Source organism: Coturnix japonica, chromosome 9, assembly GCF_054131305.1.
Source record: "Coturnix japonica strain WE chromosome 9, WE-NBRP24, whole genome shotgun sequence".
NCBI classification, from domain to species: Eukaryota; Metazoa; Chordata; class Aves; order Galliformes; family Phasianidae; genus Coturnix; species Coturnix japonica.
Genome location: NC_140671.1, coordinates 20,224,899 through 20,243,176, shown reverse-complemented (window position 1 = coordinate 20,243,176; position 18,278 = coordinate 20,224,899). Strand labels below are relative to the sequence as shown.

Below are 18,278 nucleotides of genomic sequence, written 5' to 3'. Positions count from 1 at the left end.
AAAAGTACTGCTGACGGAACAAGACTTTGTCTCTCGTGACCTGATACAGAAATATCCTCTGTAAGGCGCCTTCCACCCTTCTTGACCATACAAGTTAAGAATCAGAGCAGGCTTTCACAGCTCTGTGCCTCACACTGGTGGAGAGTCTGTCAACATTTTCCTCTCTCTCATCACCCTTAACCCAACAGTGCCTCCTTGTTTGTATAATCTATGTCAGAATGACGCACGAACTGGGGGCTGTTCAAGAGAAGCGAGGAATGTATGGCACGGCACAGGCACTCATCCTTTTCAACCTCCTTTAGACCATCTCTTTTTGCAGTACCCATAATAGCTGTTTTTTTCCCTGCTTGATTAATGGACCCTCAATAGCTATGTAGTCTATAAACCCAGACAAGACAAGTAGCCTGTCTCTTTTGATCCCTGCACCCTAATAGCCTGATTTTGACTCCGCTTAAGTGGTGTTTATGTGCCCACATGAGCGGTAGTAATTGGTGCAGAATATCAAATGTCACTATTTGACATTTCATTCGTAACAGTAGTATTTAAAGTAAAGGCTTTAACTTGATGATTCATCAGTAGCCAGTGTCAAATGATCTGGGACGGTCGGTATTTTAAAAGTGTCAATCAACAGATGGATCACTCTGGAGATAATTTAATCAGAGCCCATCAGTGAACTGGCCTTAAAAAACAATCCTTCAGGATTATTGTCACAGCCGTATTGTTTAGAAGATGAGAGCGGTGCTTGCTTGGGAGCAGGCTTGGTAGCAGAGTGGCTCCTTCCATAGCTCCTCTAACAAGCCTGTTTCCTGAGAGGATGGAGTTGCAACTTCCTCAGTTGACTCTGCCCTGTAGTTAAATACAGGACTTCAGGCTCTGTTGCTGTTGAGCTGAAAGCTCTGCTTCTTCAGAACAAAATCTGCAAAACACAAACCAGCCTAAATATATAGATAACTTCACCCCCTCCAACTCCTAGCACTGCTGTGCTCTGTTTTATTTGACAGTACAGCTTTTTCTTCACCAACTCTTCATGTGATGAGACGCTTATTTCAGCTGTTGACCCCTATCAGTGACCCCTCACTGGGAGATCAGGTGTAGAGAACCGGGCTATTATCTACCTTCCACTCCTGTGTTTCTAATCAAAGCAGCCGATTTTGCTAATGCATACAGCTGAAGTCACAGTGAGGAAGACCTGGCTGAGTACAGAGAAAAGAAGTGCTTGGAACGGTAGAGCAAGGGGTAAGTAATCCTAAGAGTAAGAAAAATCAAGCTGGGAGAAAAGATGAACAAGCAAAGCAGGGAGAAATGTTAAATTCAGTTTCATATAGAATGTACAGCCATGGCAATCAGTTCGTGGAGTGAGGCAGAGCATCACCCTCCATGCACCTGTCCATCCATGTTCCTTTAGCTTTCATACTCACTGAGGTGTCAGCAGCACGCAAGCGTTGTATTAGATTTTCAGTTTATATATTTAAGATAAAGCAGGTTAAAAAAATGAAATCCAGAGCGGATCTGAGAGGGTTTAGTCCAGGTGAAACACATACTGTGCTCTTCTGACCCAGGCATTGAATTCTTTGACATCTCAGATGCACAGAGTTCTGAGCCCCAATGCATTGGGTTCACAGAAGAGGAGATGGCAGGACTGTCACTTAGCATCTTCTGTTTCAGAACTTACGGTCCGTGCTACTACTGGCAATCACTGTTTACGGTTATTACCTGTAACCAGGTAAACCTTGTTAGAAAGGGCAGTGATGCTTGATAATGTATCAGGCATTGCTGCTGTTCCCTTCCTTGCAGTATTAGCATTGGTTCAATCATTTGAAACTCAGTTCCTTTTCACCATGATGTAGAGCTGTTACTGTTGTCACGTTTGAATGTTTTAACTGCACTTCAGTAATAGGCGAGTGATCCCAGTATCTTATAACCTGGCAGAGCAGGTTGTCAATGGTTTACAATCAGAAATGATTGGCTGGCAGCCCAGGCTGGAAACTGACACTGCCTTTATCTGCCATGGTCTTTGATTTTCATTTTTTTTTTTCTGGTTTAAAGGTCCTGTAGTCTGCTTTTTTGGGGCTGATAAGGTTGTATTGTTAGCCATGAATTTGAGACCAGCTGTTGTCTTCAGTAGTTGGATGTTTCACTGCCTGAGTTATAATTATAGTCCATAAATTGTGTTAGAATACTTGGTAGCAAGGAGCATACTGAAAATGAGATTCTTTTCAATATTTGTGTCACTTTGCAGAAGACAGAGAAAGAAGTATTGTCAAAGGACAAGTGTGTGCTGTTTTTCTTATCTTTCTGGGGCTTTGAGGTGAACGAGAGTTTGTCTGGCATTTTCTCTTGGATTGTACTCGGATAAGCATGTGGCACTACTTGGATTTACAGCATGAACTTTAAGCCAGAACCACCATGCTGCAGAAACTTCACAGCCATAGGAGTGCAGTGTGAATATCTTTTCCACTGAAAGACCCGATTCCTTGTTTGTAACCCTGCAGTGAAGCTGATGGAAGAAGCTCTAAGCAAAGTGCTGGCTCTCTATGTGTAAACAAAACAGCACTGAGAAATCCCCCAAGGTCCAAGCTGTTGGTTTTTCTTATGATTTATACCTTCTCAGTTATGTGAATAGAAACGTAAATATTTATTGTTTTCTTCACTACCTCAGCATACATTTTCTTTCCTTGAGGTGCCCCCAAAGGGAGTGAAATCCCAATTTCTTTGCAGTTCAGAGTCTCTTTTATTTTTGTCTTTTATTTCTTAGCAGAAGTCTTTCTTTCTGTTTGCACTTCAGCTTCTGCCCTTTGTGTGCTGCTTTCCTGCTCTTCCTTTTTTACTCATTTTTTGTTTTGCTAATCCACTGAGATTATTGAAGCATCACATGTCGTTACTGGTAGGTACTGTCCAGAACTCTTTCCAACCCTTTACTTTGTTCTTTGCCAAATATAGCTCGATATTGGCCTATGGTCACAGTTTTATCTCTATGGAATCCATCCATGCTGTCAACTATAGAATCTCTGTCCTAGTAGTTCTTTAATATTTGGAAAATAATTCATCTTCATTCCTATTCAATGCAATGGACTGTATCGTATTTCTTGAGTAGCTTTGTTCCCCATTGGCCTATTCTGTTACAATATTTTCCCTATTACTTATGTAGGACTGTTTTATATTAAATAATAGAGAGCGTTAAGTGGTTTTGTTATTAGTGTTCAGAAATCGTTAGTGTAGCTTATGCTCTCCTCAGACCCAAGTTTAGAAGATATAATCTGTAGTTTTCATTGCTGTGGCAGTTTCCCTTCATCAGCAAGGAAAAAACAAGTGGTGCTTGTAAATTCTCTGTCTAATAATTCAGTGATTACGATATTAGTAACATGTTGTGCAAAACAGGTGGTGGTGGGAGGAAGAACTAGAAGAGAAGAGAAACTGTCAGTCTTGAAAACGGCAGTAGATTTCTTTGTTTCTCCTCCTTGAAACTCATTTGGTTAAGTGAAGTGGGATTGGGTTTGATCGCTTGTTTGAAAAATCACGTTAAATAATCCATTTATCTGCGGGATGTGTGGAAAGGCCTCTGGATTCCATGACTTACTGTAAAGAGCTGTGGGGTTTCACTCTTGGCAACTGCATTTGATGCCACTCATCCCAAATAGGTAAAACGTACCTCAGTGGGGTAGGAAAAGATCTTGATATCATTTAAAAGCCACACTGTGGGGTTTATTTAGATAAAATTAACCAGTATATGCCTTTTTTTTTTCCCCTCTTTCTTTCTATTTTTTCTTCCAGTCGTGCGATATGAATAAAACATTTGCCTGTGTGGAGCTGATTGTAACGCAGTGTTCCTATTGCTTCCAGTAGGGATTTGAGAAGGAAGTTGCTTTTCATATACAGTCCTATCTGGTGGTTAAAAAGATAAACGTCTGGTAGGGAAGATGAATTGTTTCCATATATTTTTCGGTTATATTTCTTAATGGGGCACATTTAAGAAAGAGATGATTGTGTTTATGTAGAATGATGTGTGTCCTATCTGTGGTACATCCAGGTGTTTGAAGGTCATTGATGGATCAACCCCCTAAATGTGAGGCTTCTCTTTGAGCAATACTTTTCACAGTCCATAAGCGTTTCTTCACTGTGGCTTTGAAGTGTACTGAAGATGGTTATTGTTGTTGGAAAGAAGGCATCTTTTCTTTAAAAACGTACAATGTAATGGAAGTTGAAAGGAAGGTAGAAAAGCACAGTGAGGAATTGACAGGCAGCTCTATCTATCACATGACAGTTGTACTCTAACAGGACAAAAGTTGACATTTGCTACAGTCATATTCAATAGGCGACACTGAGTGTCAATATGGAGCTCTGGGCAGTCGTTATAATGGCTATGAGTGGTAAGGGAGAATGACATTTTTGATCTGTTTACTGAGATCATCTTATATCCAGAAACTGAAGGAATAAGAATCTCTACGACTTGGCTCTAAGTAATTTATTTTCATTTGCTCCTCTTATTAATAGAAATCACTTAACATGCACCATAATGCATTGAATGACAACAGTGATATCTTTGGCAGATTCTGAGCCTACAAATGTACTGGAAATGCGTGTTCTGCTGGAAAATCAGACAAAATAGGAAGATACTGAGTTGGTGAACTTTCTTGTTTGCGTTGTTACAGGAAATGATTAAGGAAAACCAACTGATGGCCTTTTGAGTCGCATTCTGTGAAGCATCTCTAGTGCCATCAGCATGATGGGGAAATTGGTCAATAAAGGGGCAGTGGCTTATGGTTGCATTCTGCTTCCCCTGCATTCTGCTGTAGATCTACCATTGCTCTGCTGTAGTAAGTGAAATTAGTTTGCAGGCTGGTAGCGTTACTGGTAGTGTAACCCAATTGTGGTGTGTAAATTCCCCCATTTCCTTTTTTATCTTCCTTAAGAAACTGTAAACTTTATTTGTCAACCAGTCAGAATCTCTCAGTGAAACATCTGGCTGAAACAACTGCTAGCAGATAAAACAAAAACTTCATCACTGCTAAAAACAAGTAGCAAATGTTGTGTATGTGAGGATAGTGATGATAAGGGACCATTTCCTTTGGGAACAACAGAAATGAGGGATGTACCGATGCTTTCTTGCCATTCCAACTTTTGCTAGGACCTGATGTGTACACAAGTGTGCTCTGTTAGAGGATATTAGAGGATATATATTTGCTGTTCAGGAAACCTTCTCTGATAATCTGGCTTAGCCCAAGCCTAGGGTGAGTTTCCCTGCTCCATTTTTTGTTTGTGCTGATGCTTTTTTGACTCAGGGTAAATGGCAGATGAACTGACCCTTCCACTCTATGGCACTATGGTTTTGGTTGTGCATGAGTCATCTACTGGTATTCAGTACTTGGTGGGATGTGACCAGAGTCCTTCCTTACAGTGCTAGCTGATTTTTAGCCCAGGTTAAGTATCCATTAAAATGTAGCCCATGATCTCATGCATAAATGCAAGGCACATCTTCTCCAAATGTAGTGTGGATATTTTCTGTGTGGACATTCTGAGTGTAGTTTGAAACATAGATAAGTGATCAGGTTAATGGAGCAGCAAAGGGATATTTGCAGTTGCAAGCAGAGAGCTAGATAATAATAATAAATCAGTAAGAAACTAAAATTCAAACATCTCTCTTCTTTGATTGCCATTAAGGGATTGTGGCCATTCAATCAGTGGATATACTTTGCATTTGATGAAATCCTGGGATGTGCGTGTAAATAATACTTTGAAAACGTAGTTGACTAAACTACAACTTAAAAGACACATGATTTGACTGTACTGATTTCTATTATTCCTTTGTTCAAATGGCATCTCCCATATTACTGCTGCAGCAAAGCTCTCTCTTCAGAGAGCTTGTCAGTGGTATCATTGCTTCGAGTGCCTCAAGGGTTCTTCTCCTTGCTCTTCCCTTTGCCAACTTTCAGTCACATCTATGACCTCAGCAGGAATGTTATTTGAAGCAATGGCAGTGCTTCAGTTCTTCTAACAACCCTCTGCTAAATCATTTCCCTGAACTCAAAATGGCAATGCATCTGAACCACCGATGGACTTAGTGAAGGGAAAGTATGGGAGAGTTGGGAAGGGCTCAGCCAGATGCCACAGTGAAGCAAAGCTATTGAATATGTGATCATGCAAAAGTATCTTAGCTTCTTCCACCTTTGCCAGCATCTTCAGATGGAATTATCTTAGACGTAAGCTAGATGAAGGAGGTGCATGCACCCTAAAGGGTATATTCAGAAGTATTTCTCATCAAGTATGACATAATATTGAGGAAGAAGACATAAGTCTGTACTTTTGCATGTAACTGTCAGGCTGTTAATTTGTCCCTAGTATCTGTGAACCATCCAACACAGCTACTCTTTTAGACAGCAATCAGTACTCAATGCCACATAGACAGGAAAACCCTAACAGATAAACAAGAGAAAAAGGCACCTGCTTGTTCTGTAATCATTGGAAACTTGCTCAAAGTTGGAGTCATGAGGATTTCCTCTGAGATGTGTCTACTCTGAAATTCAGCTATTATCTTTCTGTTTGAAACCATTATACTTAGGAGGTCACCTCATCACCTCTTCCAGTGGCGTAAAACCACGTTCTTGTGATATCTTCCAAGCAAGTCCTATTCACCTGACTGAGCTGGGAAGCGCTAGAATGAAATAATGCTCAGCAATTTTGAACCATTCCAACACCCACAAAATTTGTGTTTTCCTAACGTTTGCACACAATTGCAGTTACTGCCTTTTTTGCGAGGCAGCAGCTGGGGGCTGAGAGCAGGCAGCTGCAGCCTGCCACAGCCACCGCTGGAGTGCCTGCACATATAAAAATGATGGAACATCCAGCCCCGCAGTTCCTTAATTGCAGCTGGGATTTTGCAGCTGTGGAGTCATACCATGAGAAATACATTCAGTGCTGCCATTCAATGAGCATAATTTTGGGGCCAACAGATTTGCTGTGTGAGAAACGAGCTCTATAAGGCCTAGTTCTTCCTCTTTCTTTTTACCTTGTTGCTATCTCTGTTAGCTTTCTGTTCCTGGTATTTTGCAGCACTCAGGGCTAGAGATAAGCGTCTATCACGCTATCCACCACTAAGGAACTGCTGCTCAGACTGTGAGGAGGTTAAAAAAGTGTTACACCTTAAGAAGAATTAAAGATATTTAGCATTTCACAGCACTATATAGCACTATTAATTATATATATTTGGAATTAAGTTGTTCAAGAAAGGTGGAAGGCTGAAGTTTTTTTCTAGGTCTTCTGCTTCAGGCAATCAATGACTTTGCTTACAAATACACTATAAAGATAAGAAGCTGAGAAAGCACTAATTTACCTAAATTCAAACAGTAACAGCTGAACTACGTTGTTTATATATATAGGAGAAAGATAACTTAGATCTTAAGGTCTTTCCTTTGTTGGTGTTTATTCCTCAGTGTTTTTACAGCCACGGTCAAAATAATTTGCAACATTTATTCCAGTTGATCAGAATGGCCTACTTGAATTTGCACATTGATTTTTGTAGAGGATATTTCTATGAGCTTATCGGTATTGATTAAATGTTATGCAGCTGAGTCTTTAATCTCTCCTGGGTCTGAGAGGGGCGGGATAGCTCAAAGTACAAGGAGTCCTGGAGAAATTCAGAAAAGAAAAACACTATCAGATAACATCAGAAATATTCCAGAGCCTCGTTAGCCTTCCTGCCTCTATTTATGATTCTAAGCACATGGCGTGTTTCTGTTTCAAATCCATCTTCAAACAGAGAATTTTATTCCCCTGTACTTCCCTTCCATGTCATTCTGTGGATAGAAATGCTATGGATGCCCTCCACTGAAAAATATGGTTGGAAGTTGCGTCTAAGGTTGTTTCTTTGCAGTGATGAAATATTGGTCTTTAGAAGGCAGTTTTGAAGCTCTTTTGGTTTAAAGTTGGTGCTTAGCACAATTTCTCCTTCGTGGCATAAGTAGTATTGCCCTGTATGATGCACTTAGCAATAAATCAGTACTGTTATTCACCTGTTAGGTCTGGAAGGTCCATCAAGAATTAAAACATAGAATCATGGGCAAACCCTGCTTTACCCATGAGGTGATGAAAACTGTTTCTCGTATTAGAGAGAAGAAAACTGTAGTGCTCGGTCGTTAACTTAAGTAAAGGTAGACAGTATGGTCCTACTCCTTGTTTAGTGACTGAGCATGTAGAGCAGCCAGCAGACACATGTTGTTTAGTGGCACTGTATCAGCTTTTAAACATGGACCTTTGAAGTAGAAGAGCTATAATGATCCAGTGGTCCTATTAGTGTTCTTATCTTGTACCCTTTTCTCCATGTCTAAATGAGAGAGCTTACTGTGCTGCCCTTTGCTATGTCGTGAGTTATTTCAGCTTTTGATCAGAACCTGAGGTTTTGACTCACTGACGCAGGACAGTGCTTCTAATCTGAAAGTTTTTTAAGTGCTTTATTACCAGAATTGGATGCCGATCATTGATTTTCTTCATAAGTGTCTTCAAACCCATTGATGCCCAAATATCCTTAATTCATTACCCTTCAAGAGATTTTTCCTCTACTTCAATACATTAAAAACAAGGGAAGGGAAGGAAGAGCTATGCAGAAACTCACCAAAATACTTGGAAAAGTTCTGTGTCCTCCATTCTAGAATATTGCTGATATATTCTGATACGTAAAGCTTCCTGATTCAATTGAAGAACAGAGATAAAAACGAATAGTAAGGACCATAAATTAGTTGCCCTGATCCAATATGTTTTAGGAAGCTAGTTAAGAATTTCCTGACTTTGGAAGATGCTGAGTGCTTGCAATTCTATTGAACTTCAATAGGCAGTGATGAGTAGCTCCATATTTTGAAAAATCAGGTCATTTATTTCAGAATTCAAGTAACTTCACTTTACAAATCTGTTTCAAGAGGGATTTTTTTTTGATCGTACGAGCCCCCAATTAAAATTTGCCAATTGCTATGGAAAAAAAAAAAACAGCTTAGATTTCTGCTCACATAAGTATATAAGAACCGCTTACATTTGTTCCTATCTACTGTCCTAGTTTTTCTTTGACTTTTGTTTTTTTCCACTAGAATCTTCCAGCAAAACTGCTGCACTTAATGTGTTTGCCCTGGTTTCTAAGGCAGATCTCCCCTCAAATTCAAATCCTTTTTCTTAGGAGTCTTCATTTTTCTCTATGCGCCCTCACTTTTCTGTGCCAGCTTTACTTACCACTTGCGTGGCATCTCTTAAACACTTGGCCCAATCTCACCATTATGTGAGTTTCCCTGGAGAATTGGGTCTGTTTTGTTTTGTTTTATAGCGATTTTATCAGTTACTGCATTTTATATGGATATTTTAATTATTTTTTTTTTTCCTGAATGTTTTGCAGACATTTACAAGCCCATCAGGTTTCTCCAGTGAATACTTTATTTTAATAAGTGGGTATTGAATGCTTCGTTTAACTTTACTGTTGTGCAGTGCCCAGAGACACTGTGCTTGGATGAGCAGTTACGTAAGTGCAATTTGTTTTAGTGCATCTTTTCGTATCAGAATTAGCATTCAGTTGAGCTTTGAAGTCATGTAGTGCATAAGCATAGGGGGAAAGTAAATAAAACAACTTAGTGCATCTGCAGATATAACCCCAAACTGATTTACTTATCTGTGCCTGCTCACTCTGCTCAGTGACAGATCAGTCCCTCAGATGCTTTTCTAGTGATGGTAGAGCAGCGGTTGCCTGATCTCTGAGGATGCATGGAATGCGTGTCTAGTTCAATAGAAGACATGCATTTCCCTTCAGAGTCAGGTGGAATGCATAACTTGAAAATAAGTCTTTTGTTGTTTTTTCAGTGTTTTGCTCTGGCTTTTTTTCCTATTTTGACATGGAAACTGTATTGCAAACAGACCTGATCTGTAACTATTGCTTATCTCTACAGAAAGGAACACTTATTGCAAAGAAATCAAATTGTTTCATAGGAATTCGTGACTGTTCAGTGGACTAGGCAGGCAGAGCTGGAAATTCTGTGTTCAGAAAGGGGAAAAGCTTGCATTCATGTATATGATTGCTGAGTAACCTGTGAGGAATTATTACTTCATTGCGGGGAGATTGTATTTGTCATGCAAGTAGCCTGTGAAGTTAGTAGGCATCGTCACACAACAGTGTATATATCCTGTTATAGCGGGCATTTCCAGTGGAGCTGTAGGCATCAGTAGCAATATGATCACAATCATATTGGTTTTAAGGCGTGACTGTAAAAAGAAAGGGAGAAAAGTAGGAAGAAAGAAGGGAAAGCTCCTCCAATGTGAGTGATTAGCAAAGTCTAGTGTTACTTTCTTTAACTGTGCCTGCCATGGAGAGGGTGGTTGACAAACTGTGTTCTTGGGTTTGTGTTATTTCATAAGCTACCGCTCAGCATATTTCTGGTAATGGTGCTTTGTCAGTACTCTAATTTACTGACGGAGGAAGTATAGTATGTCTTCATATATGTCAACCTGCAGTCAGTTCCAGCATAAATCACATCACAGTCTCATGTACTGAGATCTCTGCTCGTGCTGCTGTCAGTTTGCTGAAACAAGTCTGATACACAGATCTTTGCAGGCCCCAAACTGAAAAGGGACTCTAGGTTTCCAAAATTGGTTTGTCTTCTGAGGTAGGCGCACAATGTCCTGATCAATGACTAGCAGGAAGCAGGATGTTACAAGCTGGACAAAACCTTTTAGATGATGCTGAACATGATTAGACCAGGATGATGTTAGTGATGGTCCAGAAGGGAACTGTATCATAATATCTTGGACCACAGTCCTTGTGCAGTGTTTGTTTCATTACTCTCATTACTAAAACAAAAGTGCAACGGTTCTTCAGCACTCACTGACAATGTTTTTGGATTACTCCAATTATTCTGTAACTTATTAGCAGAATATTTCTGATTCGTAGCATCTGTTCTGAGGTCTTTTCCTCCCATTCTAATTAACATCTTCAGTTCGCTCTTGCCTGTAGGAATGAGTGCTACCTACTGGACTATGGGGCTGCATAAGGATCCTAGGAAAATTGAACAGATCTGAAGGTATCTCTGCACATTCTATTTATTTTTTATTCTTGGCCTCTACGCAAGGCTCTGCTTGTAGTTCTTATTATTGATCTATGATGCCACACTTTGCTCTTATGTGTCACTTAGTTGGGTTTAAATTTTAGAACAGTCATCTGGAAAATGTATTTCTTAGTGTTCATTTGTATATGGAGATTGCACTGATATAACTACCCGATATTTAAATCAACTCAATTAATGCAATCCATATGTGAGCAATTAGCTTAAGTCAGTTAAGAACCTTTCTTCAGGTATATGAATGTAAACCATATTTAAATTAAGAAAGTGAACAATGCAAGACTTAGAAGCAGGCTGAAGGACATTACTTCAAAAGTAAAATGTTAGTTATTCAGTCCTTTGTCTTGAAACCTCTGGTTCTGGTCTTAATTTTTCACTGATTTGCTACCTTGTTGCATGAGTGTCTTCACTTTTCAATATTTGTGCCTGCAAAATTAGGATCTGCTGAAAGAGTTTGTAGGAGGATGAGGCTGTCTTAAAGAACTGTTTTCTCCCCATGGTAAACTTAAGCTTTTCAATGAGTAATAGTCAAAATTGGAGCCAAATCTTCCCATTTAAAAACATCATTTCCATTTGGAAATGTCATTGCAGTGCCATTTGGGAGTTGCTTGGCTGTCCCGTTGTCCTGGCTTCACCTGCCTCCCCTGCTGCATCTTAATTTGTGCATCTTACTGAATTAGTGTTGTCAGCGCTTTAAGTTGTGTTGTAGGACACGTGGCCCAGACAAAGAGGCGCTTTGGCAGAGAAGAATGAGTACCTTAGAATCCTTAAGTGCACATATTCTGCCATATGCTGAGGGCATCTCTTAAACAGTTTAACATTCTGAACTGGCCAATTTGAAGTTTTGATGGAAAACTCCAAGTTTTGAAGAGAATGAGCTGAGGAAAAGCTATGATTTCCAGCAGGAAGCAGGTACTTGTTAAAAGAAAAATCTTGAGTTGAAAATTACTTTTTCCAGTCAGAACTAGTGACTAAAAATTCTGTTTTGGGCTTTCTTACCAGTGAGAAAGTATTTGAAGTTGTTGCAAAAAGGGTCTAAAGATGACTCAATCTCATGGTAGGTGTCAAGAAACTTTCAGTTTTTAGGTGCTTCCTGAATCCTTATTTACTCCTCCACAAAACAGTACAGATCATCATAACTTGCATTTTCCTCATAAATGACAGTGCAAAGTGTCACCAACTGCAGGTGAATTTGTTCTCATATTTGATAGTTACTGTTGTTGCAGCTAAAATAGTAGAAATCTGATGAGCGTCCTTTCATGTGGAACTGAGGAGGTAGTTTAGCTGTGATAAGGCTGTTAACTCACCTTTTCAGTAGGTCATGTGAACTTCTTGTCTCATTTGATTATGACATTGACAGTGTTAGCTGGGAATTATGCAGATCTCATTCTGTGTCTAACTGGTTTGTGACAAAGTGCGGCTTAATGAAATGTGTCCGCTGAGAGAAAAGGAACTCTCCTATCAGAACAAGGACAGAGACACAGTTACACGGACCAAAAGGAGAAAGCACAGACTAAATCATTTATCTTGGGAAGGAAGAATTGTCCACTGTAAAAAAAATCAGTCAGATGTAGAAGGTGAAACTCTGAAGGCTCGTTATGCTAATTAGCATCAATGCTCTGATGTGGGTAGGCAAGAAGAAGCTGATGGAGTGGTGCTTTAGAACACCATTTGCTCAAGAGGAAGTACAACACATCATGGATTCATTAATCTGTGCTGAAATGGAAAAGTCTTTGAGCAGCAGTGGTCTAAAGTGGTCAGGATCTTTCCAGTGGCCTTGTTCAGTTGGTTGGCAGCCAGATAGTACGAGTGTCATCTAAGAGATAAGCTATGATCAGTAGTGAATTGTTAGCTGCAGTAATGTGGATGGAAACTGCTTTGGTCATTGGTGCCTGTATATATGCCTTGCAGATATTCACCTATATTTCACTGTGAACAAATGAAAATCTGGTAACTTCAATCCCTGAACAAAGAAAGAACATTGCCCCCTTTGTTTCTTGAAGTAAATGGGGAAGGGATCACATTTCTTCAGTGAAACCCCGTGGCTTGCCAAGATGCCCAAGTGAGGTATCCCAGAGGGAACTTTAAGCAGCTCACTTAAATGATGGGAAAGAAGTTTCACTATGAAATTAATGATGCAGCCCAGAGCACAGTAGGAAAACACCTTGCCCTCTTTTTCCCCATCTTTGATTCCAGCTGTAGAGTCCTGTAGTGCTTATCTGTATATTTATCTGCTATAAAATGAAATGGATTATATGAAGAGCTCTACGAAGCAGTACTCAGTACTTCAACATTTCTCTAATGCAATTAAGGCAGATATTTCAGAAAATGGAAGACTGTTAGTTGCCATAAGCTGGTGTTTCATTGGATTGCACACAGTTTAAAGCCTCCAATATTGCTGTTGTTGTGGGGGCTTCCTGTTTCTAGAATGACCATAGACATCGCAGGGCAATGCTGTAATGCAACGACTAGATGGCATTGGATGAGCATCTCCATGGAATAAATGTATGGTGAATGTAGTCAGTTCCAGCGCATGGACTTCAGGCTGTAAAAAAATAATTCTATTTCTGTCACATCTTCCTTTTAATTATGAGGGAGGGCTTTACTGGTTCTGCTGCTTTCCAACATCACTGCCTTGTTCTCTGAAAAGGTTAACAATCAAGAAAATTCACGATTCCACCTGCCCTCTCCACATGTACTCACATCTCAGGTTGATCTGAGCTTTCTTAATTGCAAGACCAAAACACCTTAATGCAAATATTCCTCTTGCTTCCATCCTGGGTAAGCAGTAGTTATTTATAAGTCCAGCATGCTGTGTCTGTCTGAGGCTGCCACATGCTGTTCAACGGCATCCTGATGTTTACTTGTGCCTACTTTCCTTTATAGATATTCTTATCCTGTGCTGGTACTGCTGTCTGCTTTTAAGATGCACAGTGAATGGTGATGTTGCTCTCTACATATCAAACACAATGCATCCCTTTAGATTTCATAGTTCACTGTGCCCCAGGTGCTGTTATTATCAGTCCTGACATCATTCATTTGATATGATGGGCCCTGTCTTTCCATTTATCTGTAATGGACAGGAGATTTTGAATCATTTTATCTTCCAAGCACAGCAACATCTTTTCTTTAAAAAGTGACTTTCCTCTCTTTCCACTTCTCGCTTTCTTCCTGGTCTAATATCTTGTGCATTACATTTATCCCCCCCCGTCTTTATTTCATATTTCCTTTTCCCTTTTGTTTTAGTGGTTTTTTTTTTGTTTTGTTTTGTTTTGTTTTTTGGTGTTTGTTTTCTTTTTTCCCCTCTCCTCCCCATGTGTTCCCTTCTCTCTTTTTCCCCTCTCATTTTTCTTTCCATGCAGGGCATCGAACCAGTCTTACAGCAGCCAACTGAAGGGTTCTGTTGACAATATCAGCCTTGGGTTAGGACTACTTCATGTCTCCCAGTCCAAAGACATTTCAGAATTCAGTACAGTTGGAAGCTGAGGCGCTCAGGGATCTTTTGCTTTGCTCTTAAACCAAGCAGACCTAAGGGTGAGAGAAAAAAAGAGGATGAATCTTCATTAAAACTTGATGTCAGACTTCGAGGTACAAGATTAAAAGCAAGGTCTTAAAATTGCAAACAGACTTAAAATATCATTCTGTTTTTAACTGAATAGGTCCGTGCTTTAGCAACTTAACCTCTTTCTCATTAACTCTCTGTGAGGTGTCCCTGCCTTCAGAGCAAGGTCTAATGCTTCTCTTAGAAGTGCATTTACTGCCTGTGTATTCAGAAGAGAAAACTCAACCTCATCTTTATGACTGTGGTGTATCAATTTGAGATGTTAAGGATCTGGCTTTTTTAGAGTAGTTCTCCCATTTGCAGTTCAGAATGACTACCTGCCTTTATACATCTTTAGAGGTGCGGCTTGCAGAGGTGCAGGAGTATTACTGATGATGTGTACTGATATTTGAAACCAACAGTCATCAACAAATTCACCTGTGGTTGAGTTTTCTTTGCTCACAGCCAGTCACAGGAGAGCTGAGCGTGTTCCATCAAATCTTTGCTTCAGGGTGTGGGCTTGACTACTTTCTGTTCATTTTCCAGGGCTGCATGGCACTAGTATATCTGAAAGGCAGACAACCCAAGCGTTTCTTTCCTCAGACAGTTGTGAGTGCTGGGTGCTTTGCTGTGGATCACTGTGGCAGTGTTTTCTGGCTACGTACGTTTTTAGAACACCTTAGTTATGCTTTGAGGGTCCCATCTTCTACCAGCTCTGTGGCTTTTCCTGAGTTATTCTAGAACTACTTACAGAAACGTTACAGCCCCAGAGTCTGCTTGGAGGAGAAGGTCAAAAGTGTTTGGTCTTGATTGGTGGGAGAGATGTGTGATATTTGCACAAACTACTTCAAATTGTGGAACTGATCCTTTCTACAGTAGCACTAATGGATCGTGTATCTCAAAGGTTGTGGCCGAACGTTTAATGGAGCCACTTCAGTTCTTATGTAGAACAAAGGAGCAAATAGTTTCCTTTTTTCTGTGCTCTGGTAGTCAAGCAGTACCCCAGGAGGCAGCTAACAGCTGTCCCACATGCTGACCCCCGTCAAAGAACTGTTTAAAGGTAGAAAAGGAGGTAGAGCTATAACAGAAGTTCAATCCAAAGCATCAGACTTGTGAGCAAGAGAAATACAATTTAATTACGGGTAATCTGTTTAGAGGTAGAGGTGGGGTTTCCTTTACTCTATTGGAATTCCTTGTGGCAAACATTTTCATCACTTGGTTTGAGCTGCTGGGAGTCCCATCCAGGCTGTCACGTAGTCTCACTAATGCTGCAAAGGAGAGAAGACATAAAGCACTTAAAGCAAATACAGTAGCTTGGAACTACGTTGTGAGAAATGCCTTTGGTTTGAGAAGTGAATTTCATTAAATCTTGCCAAATGTAGAAAGCCAGTCTCAGCTTTCCAGTCTCTTTATTTGCTATCAGCACTTGAGATCAGCTTAATATTTTACCTTCACCCTTGGATGCAGAGCATAACGGACAAAACCATTATCTGCGAATGTCATCGCTATTAGGAGAGGAAGAGAAGGAGGAAAGGAGCAAGGGAACAGAGCTGGTGGGGATCTCCAAAAATAAACAGCCTATAACAGTATGGTCAGAGGGAGTGAGCGAGGTTGGAAAAATCAGTGTCTCATAATTTAATTAAAGTTCTGCATCTCCTTCAGAGCTATGGCTACAGGCTGCCAGGCAGAGGGCTAATATCTAAAGGTCATTCGAATGAGCGAAGATACTAATCACTGGAGGACAAAACTGAACTCTGCCTCCCAGTTCTTGCCTTCTTGGTGAGATTTTACCTTCCTTCCATTATAAATTAGCCTGTGAATGTCATGGGGCAATTGAACTGTCATAGAGTCTCCTCTAGGAAGAACCTCCTTTTGTATCAGAATGATGGAATTGGTAAATTGCAACATGGGCAGAGTAAAGACTGAAGAGTGAGGGTACTGTGACCTATGAACATGTCAGCATGCTGTGTACAAGATGTGCTTGTGAACCAGCCCTACATTCCAGACCACAGTCCATAGCAGAATCTAATGCTGCAATGAGAAACACTGCAATGCAACAGGATCGATTAGTTTTTCTTGCCTCCTTTTCTAAGAGAACATCTAATTTCTTCTTGTGTTCAGAAAGAAGAATAATTTATATATATATTTACAAACTGGCTTTTTGTTTAGTGACTTTTAGAATGGAGTTACGCCTGCTGGAAGGAAACTGTGTATGCACACAAGTTCTTGGCAGAAATACACTTGTAAATCTCAGCTGAGCATCTGTTCTCTTGCAGGTCAGGAAAGGTGAGCCTGCAGGTAACTTTGCCTGAAGGGCTATTAAGAAACATAACAGAAACGGTCATGTTTTTACATAGAATATTTGGTAGAAGCATTCAGTGACTTCTCATGCTTTTGTTACTGGCAATATTTTTCAGCTTTCAGAATGAGCAATGTAGCAGCTGTGGGTTATGAGGAAAAAAGGGAATTCAGGTAACACTGAAACTAGAGTAAAGTCAGAATGAGTCTTGTGATGTTGCCAGAAACCCCAAGATGGCATCAGAGACCTTGTTTTTCTCCATTAGAAACGTATGACATTTTTAGTGGATTTTATTGTTTCTTTGTTTTCCTTTCTTAACCAGTTCTCCATTGTATCTAGTATTTTTTGAAGTATTCCAGCCTTAAGACCTTTTTTCTGCAAGCATTATTTGCAAGGCTCACTGATAACGCTGGATGCAATGCACCCCAGTTGCAATGCGAGATTCTATCTTCAGACCGCCAGATTGTGTCCCCAGGAATACATCTGTACTTATTCTGTGACTAGGAGGCTGGAACAGCAAAGCTGGATGTAACTCTGTAGCTAGAAATTTGTCCAGTACTTACAATAATTAGGCTCTGCAGTGCACACAATCACTAATGAGGGAAATTAGTCAGATTCTGCAAAATTGTACAATGATGTGCTGCTCCTTACAATCAAATATCCTGCAGATTTTTTCACTGATCACTGAGTCAGGAGCAGAATATTTTCAATCCAACTAATGAAAACACTTTCTCAGTGCAAATCTAGGATCCTTATTTAGCTTTTTATCCAGTCTTTGCAGTGAATCTAGGTAATTGTTCCACATAATGATGTAGCATGCATCAAGATCTTCTTGATGTGCTTCAGATAGCTACATTTCTCATGAGCGGAGGAGCTTAAATGAGATATCCAGCTCATCTCATTTAAGTGCATACATATTTCAGGCTGGTCGAAGAGATTCAAGCACCTGTCTTCAATTAGAATGAGTAGGAGTTGGATGTACTTATTTGCTGTGGAGGTTTTGAGAAGCCTTTGCTGTGCACGTAAGCTGGGTGAGTTTTGTAGATAGCGCAGAATTTAGAGCGTTTCCGAAGGTAATTTTGTTTGTAAGTGGTCCTGATTGTGTATGTACTTAAGTAAAGGAAAATCTGCATTTATTTTCAGGGCTGTAACTGTCTGAATTCTGGAAGGAAAGGGGATGATAAAATCTGCATGGTGGTACGCACCTCTGAAATGTACCGACTGTTGATTCATTCCAACCCAGTGTTAAAAGTCTTTGATCTGTGTTTTAATTGGCATTCCCCATCTTTGTGCCAGGTCTTGCCAGAATCAGGAACTCTTTGGAATCAACTTTTGTTTGTGATGTGTTGCTTTGTGA

General features: G+C 40.1%; 1 protein-coding gene and 1 long non-coding RNA gene across 2 annotated transcripts in view; one reads left to right on the top strand and one right to left on the bottom strand.

Moving 5' to 3' along the window:
• Window positions 1-18,278, top strand: part of LOC146759772 (cytosolic carboxypeptidase 4-like) — a 94,397-nt gene that overhangs the window by 15,271 nt on the left and 60,848 nt on the right. The gene's annotated exons all lie outside the window — the stretch shown is intronic.
• On the bottom strand, window positions 15,736-18,278 carry LOC146759773 (uncharacterized). Its single transcript, XR_014932052.1, has 2 exons — window positions 18,127-18,278; window positions 15,736-15,890 (listed from the first exon to the last, which is right to left on the bottom strand). It is a non-coding gene; the product is annotated as an uncharacterized LOC146759773 (long non-coding RNA).